Source organism: Triticum aestivum, chromosome 7D (genome assembly GCF_018294505.1).
Source record: "Triticum aestivum cultivar Chinese Spring chromosome 7D, IWGSC CS RefSeq v2.1, whole genome shotgun sequence".
Taxonomy (NCBI): domain Eukaryota; kingdom Viridiplantae; phylum Streptophyta; class Magnoliopsida; order Poales; family Poaceae; genus Triticum; species Triticum aestivum.
Window position 1 is genome coordinate 543,727,137 of NC_057814.1, and position 6,253 is coordinate 543,733,389.

A 6,253-nucleotide genomic window follows, 5' to 3' on the forward strand; every position below is an offset into this window, starting at 1 on the left:
CGCGCTTCCACGTTTTGGATTGAAATATCTGGCGGCCCCAATTCCAGCCCTGCAAAATCTCCCTTCTCCACCGTCCCCTTCCGCGCCAAGATTTCTCAAATCCCTAATTTGCCGCCAACCCAAGCAAAGTTTGAATCGCCCCTCGTCTCGTCTCTTTCCCCACCTCTGTGCCCGACGACGACGACGAAGACGACACGCACCGGAGCTACCTCATCTACGCCCTCGTCCACCGCACCGGGTGGTCCACCGACAACGTCGGCCGCCACAACCGACGTGCCTCACAGACACCAACTTCCGCCGCATCAGGTGCGCTTCACCGACGCCGTCTCCCAGCTCACCGGGGCTACTTCACCGAGCACATCGTCGTGCCTCCGCCCCCCGAGGCCGCAGGGGCTTCACCAACGGTCTCGTCCACCGCATCGTAGCGCTCCGCTGCCACTCAAGATCTGCATCTGTGCACGGCCAGCCCACGCCAGCGCATCACCTCAACGGCTCTGAAGTGACCCGCACTCTAGCTAGGCGAGCATGCCCAAATGCCGGCCCGAACTAGGTATCCACACATCACTCCCTTGTGCACTGTTCCGACGATGTTTGGATATCCTTTCACTGCTCTCTTAGCTTACACACCTACTCTGACTTTAACTCTTATTTCTTCTGGAGATATCATCTGAAACAAGCAAATCCATTTTTTAGCGAAGCATGACGGCGCTACGGGATCTGGTACACATCCTGCACACTCGTATAACCTTGTAAGTATCTGTCCTCCGGTACAACAGCAAGGTCGATTCCTCTTATTTGATCAGCCATTTGCCGTGTCAAAAATGCAGAGGGGGATGCAAGGAGCACAAGGCCTGCACATCCAAGCAAGTGGTAACATGGACTTGTACATGGAACATCCCAAGCGCAAGCAGAGCTGCAGTGAGCCTGTACAACGAGCTAGCGTAAGTCCCTGCATTTCATTTAATTCGTACTGGCATTCGTGTATGATTTGTGTGCTGTGGCGGATCCACGAATTCAAGTTACCAGGGGCGAACATTCAACTTAAAAAATACGAAGGCACTTGCACTCCGGAAATCAACATAACTTGAGAAATGTGAAGCTACATGCACTTTGAAAACCAGCTAATGATCCAAAGTAGTTCAGATTATAAACACTAAATGATGCAAGCACCAAAAACACAAAATGCAACATGGTGTACAAGGACTACAAACATGGTCTGTACCTCTTTGAATTATTCGTTCTTTGGCTGAAAATATCAAAGTGTAATTGCACCTATAACCAGTGCGCAAACTGCATATCAATATATCTATCCTGCACAAGTATGCCAATGGTTTCAAGCAACAGATTAGAAAAGTATTTATGCTACGTTGTCATGATACGGGGACTTTCTCGTAGATGGCCTCGAAATTTCCTCAAGCCATGAAAATGCACTATAATTTGCTTGTCATCAATGCCTGCAAATCTCTATGTCTCTCTCAACATAGCAGATCATCATTAGACACTAAATCCTTCAATGGGAGCTTGCAAAATGCTTGCATTAGATGCCTCATTAGACACTATATGTTCATCACCAGGAGCATGTAAAATGTTTGCATCAAATCCTTCATTACCAGTCTGTCCATTAGACACTTCAGGCTCAAGAATAACATGAGCTTGGATGTTTGCACCGGAAACTTGATTAGATTCATCAGATTCAGTCAGTTCAGTATTGATTGGGGGAGTTATAAAATAAGTAGAAATTGGTTTCATTTTCTGATAGATTCCCTACATACAAGCAGTTTTACAACACCGTCAGGTTTAACTATTGGCCAGAAATTGAAGAGTTGAATTAGATATAATCAGGGATGTGATGTACCTGCTCGTTGCGCATGCTACTCTTGCAAGCTGCGACTGTCCATTTGCGCAAGCTTGATGCCATGCCCGTGCTGCCGCCGCTGCCTCCCACGCAGGCTACACCCAGGGTTGGATCTTCATCTTCTTGTCCTTCCATTCGCTTGAAGCCCGGCGACCGCCCTCCAACGAGGGCGCGAGGAAGTGCTGTGTCGATCTGTCCAGCGGCGGCTAGCTTAGGAGCAAACCAGACTGGAGGCTGGAGCGGATGAATTGGGATTTTTCCTGCTGTCGATCGATATGGGAGGCGCTCGTTTGGGCCGCGAGCCTGCTATAGGGCCTGCCTTGCACTTATGTTATTGGCCTATCCAAAATGGAACATTTTTCTTCATTTTTTACATTGCCTGCTCGTGCGTTGGGACGAACAAAACTAGCCTGGGCCAACCTGGACGACTCAAACTAGGTGCACACTTTCGAGCCACCCGAGGCGGCCGCCCATACCAGCCCCTATGGTGGCGTCGCCCCTTTTTGCGTGTATGATAGGGGTAGTGAAAAATATTCCAGTGGCGCTTTTGATTTACCCACAGAATGGTTGAATTGCTTGTTTCTATGAACTGAGTTCGCCAATAATTTGAAGGATGCCAGTCTTTTCATCCTATTGTAGATTGCTTAGATCTCGATATGCCAAAAGTAATCGCATGAAATATACAGTAAAAGCCAGTGTGATGTGTATGGCTACAACTAGTCTGACTACACGTCCTCATATAATATATCAAGGACGCACCATCTTACCAGTTAACCATTCGACTTACCAATGCAGTGTGGGAAGAAAGAAGTATTGGGACTGCGTATCCAAGCAATTGATGCCATGGACTCCTTCGTACAACCTTGTAAGCGAAAAAGAAGTTGAAGTGTGCCTGTACAAAGAACTAGCGTAAGTTCAGTTACCTGCTTCTCGGAATTTTAGTTAGCCACTTATTGGAAAATTGTTCAATTACGTTGCTTGGCTTAATTTAGTTTGCTAATGATTACATAATGCCACAGCCTGTTAATCCTATTATAAACTGCGCCTATCTATGTGTTTGATACTTACTATTAAGAATTACCTATTTGCCCGAATTTAAATAGCTACTTGTTTGTTTAACTGCTTTGCTGCTGCAACAACGGGTTACAATGATGTTAATAACTACTTTTCAACATCGAATTGAAACTCTTTAATTCCTTGTTTGTTTAACTGGTTTGCTGTTATAACTCCCAGTTGAGATGTTTTGCTAACTTCAACTTTTCTGAATCCAATCGGAACTTTGATGGCAAAACAGGTTAGCCCAAGATCAAAGAGCGAGGTCCCCATGGACGTTGTATCATCCCACAGCAGTGGCACCGGCCCAATCGTGAATTATGAATTGCCAACTGCTGATGCTCTAGAGGCTAAACTAGTGGTAGAAAGAGATTCTGCTTCTGCACTTAGATATGAAGTTGACATGTTGAGGAAGCAAACAACACAATCATTAGCAGTACTCAAGACAACCATTAAATATTTGGTGGATTTCAAAACGAAGCAAGCTGAGACTGACCACATTGTTAAGGTCCTGAAGGAAAAAAGGAAATTAAATTCCCACTTGGTAAATCATAGGTGAAATTTTCTTTCCATCGTTGAATAACCTTTGTGTTATTTGTTCATGTAATCAATCAAACCATTTGTTTTAGAGAACATGTAATAATTGTTTTTTTTTGGTTTGTAATTTTATTTGAGCACAAGTCTGTATTAATTGATAAGACTCGGAGAGATTTCATTTTGATTGCTGTGCTAGACCTACAAATATGCCAATCGGGCTGAATGTGCATTCAGCAATAATAGAAGTATAGATGGACCATAAGTTCCACGCATCGGAAAGGGCCAAGATGCTATAGTAGCTTGGCTAAAAAAAGGATGATGTTATAGCAAAGAAAAGTTCAGCGGCCTGGCTTATGTATGTTAGATGATATTATTGATCCATATACTCTATAAGTGTTTATATGTCTGTTAGTTCTGTACATTCTTGGTTGATTGACTCGGTATTTGAATCTTGATACATCGCTTGTGTACATATCTAAATGGGAGTACACATTATGCTGCGTGTGACATTTGAGTTGGACATGAAGTGTTCCAAGTATTCGAATTCACCTTAAACTGGATTCTAGCTTGTGAATTTGAGTATCGGCATTTGTAAACCATATTCATATATGACAGTGGAATACATCTTTGTCGTCCTTTTGAAGATATATAAAAACACATAGAATGATTTATAAAGATTCGTATAGGAATACAAAATGGATTCGAATTTAGTTGCCAGGGTAAACGTGGATGCTTATTGTCCCAAAATTCGAAAGAAGTGGCAAAATGTCCACTCCCACGTCGGTTGTTCGAAGCCAAGTGTTTGGGAGATGGAAATTACTGTCTACCCATTACAAGGACAATCCATCAGCCCATTTCCACTGCTCTAAATAGGGGTAGGATAGTAACTTCAATTAGACGTGACACGACCGCCTCTGAGCCCATTCCGACACGGTGGGCGCCAAACATGGGCGGCAAAACACATTTGATTCAAGCTTGTCCGAAAGACCTCTGTTTCTCCCTCCATTTCCCCATTCATACACGGTGGGCGGCAAAAAAAACTCGACTCGGCCAAAATCGATGTACGCAAATATTTTCAATAGGGGCAGGTTTGTAACTTCACTCAGACGTGACACAACCGCCCTACCTGTCAGCCCCGTTCATACACCGTGGGCGCCAACCATGGGCGCCAACCACCCTCTCCTCGCCCGAAATCGCTCTGGGCAAATATTGGTGAGATGCGAGATTACCGTCGTATCCAAATTTTAAACAGGGGCTAAGTTCGTAACTTTCCCATATTTCAGACAGGCGCGTCCCAAAAACATGGTTCCCCGTACCTCTCCCTCCATTTTCTCATTCATACACCGTCCGCGCTAGAACACCATCCCCACACCAGCCTCCGTCCGCCACCCCATCCGTCGCCGCCGTCCTCCACCACATCCATCGCCGCCGTCCTCCACCACATCCATCGCCACCGTCCTCCACCATGCCGGAGCGCCTACCAAGACCACGTCGTCCACTGCTAGAGATGGACGTTTCTCATCCACGGCGACGGACCAAGAGCCTTGCATCACATCCTCTCGCTTCATCGGCGCCGTCGTACTCTTTGTCGGGGCCGCTCACACGACCTTCTCTTCCACCGCAACGGGACTTATCCCCCGATGCACCCGCCTGCCATCGCAGATCTGCTTCAATGCCACCGACAGCCATCGCACCCCGATGCCTACACGGCGCCGCAAGAGAGGTGGTACTTCATATCTCCTCAACTTTTTGATCTCAGCCAGAAAATAGATCTTAACTTGGTTACTCTACTTTCTTTTCAGCTCTTAGAATTTAGTTCTTAGTTCGAAGCAAACAATGGCTGCTAAATATCATTTCTCCGGTTTCCCCCTTTTATGATCACTATATGATCAGAATACGTGCTTTGTGTCATAATAGCACTGCTCGACCCATCAAGCTAAACAAGCTTAGTTGTTCAAATACGAATCTGATATTATTAAAATAGATTCATTTAATTGGTCAGCTAAATGTTCCTAAATTAGTTTCGAAAATGCATGTTCGCCGCTCGTGTGTGTATCTCTACAGGGTGCCCATGGTGGGCCGGCCCACCCTGGGATTTTGGGTCGTCCCAGGCCCCGATTCCCCTCTGTTCTGCTGCGCGCTTCCGATCTCTACTCGCCCCCAGCCGCCTGCCTCGCCGGCGACTTGCCGTCCCCGGACGGCATGACTCTAGGAGGAGACGCCGGACTAATAGGAGATCAGGAGGCACTCGCCCAACAGCGTCACCGCTGCCCGGCACGCCGTCGTGCCTACCTTCCCAGTCCGTTCAGGGCTCAGGCATGCAGCACCCACTAAGCTAACCCGATTTATCCTGAGATAAGTCCTCAACACTCAGCAGCCACTCCTCATCACCCATTTTCTAATTGATTCATTACTCATTAGGCAGGACTGTCATTAGGGTTTGTTGTGTGCTCAGTGCTACCTACACTTAATGGTTCAGATGTATTTCGGTAATCTTTAGTACCTGTAAAGTTCACAGGGTTTTCAAAATTCCGGCCCTAGGAACAGACACTAGTCATTTTGGATTGTTGGTCGTAGTGACATTGACCCAGATTACTACTGCAAGCTAGGTTTGTTGACAATTTTACTTGTCTTTCTTACCCATTCGATATAATATCCAATTATTCACGTCGCTTAGTTGCAAACAATAAGTGCTAGACAAACTTCTTGATTCAGATTGTGGACAGTCTCTTACTGCAGTTACAATTCTGCATACTTGTCCTAGTAAGCTCACAAGTAAATGATTGATTCACTACATCTATGCTTGCC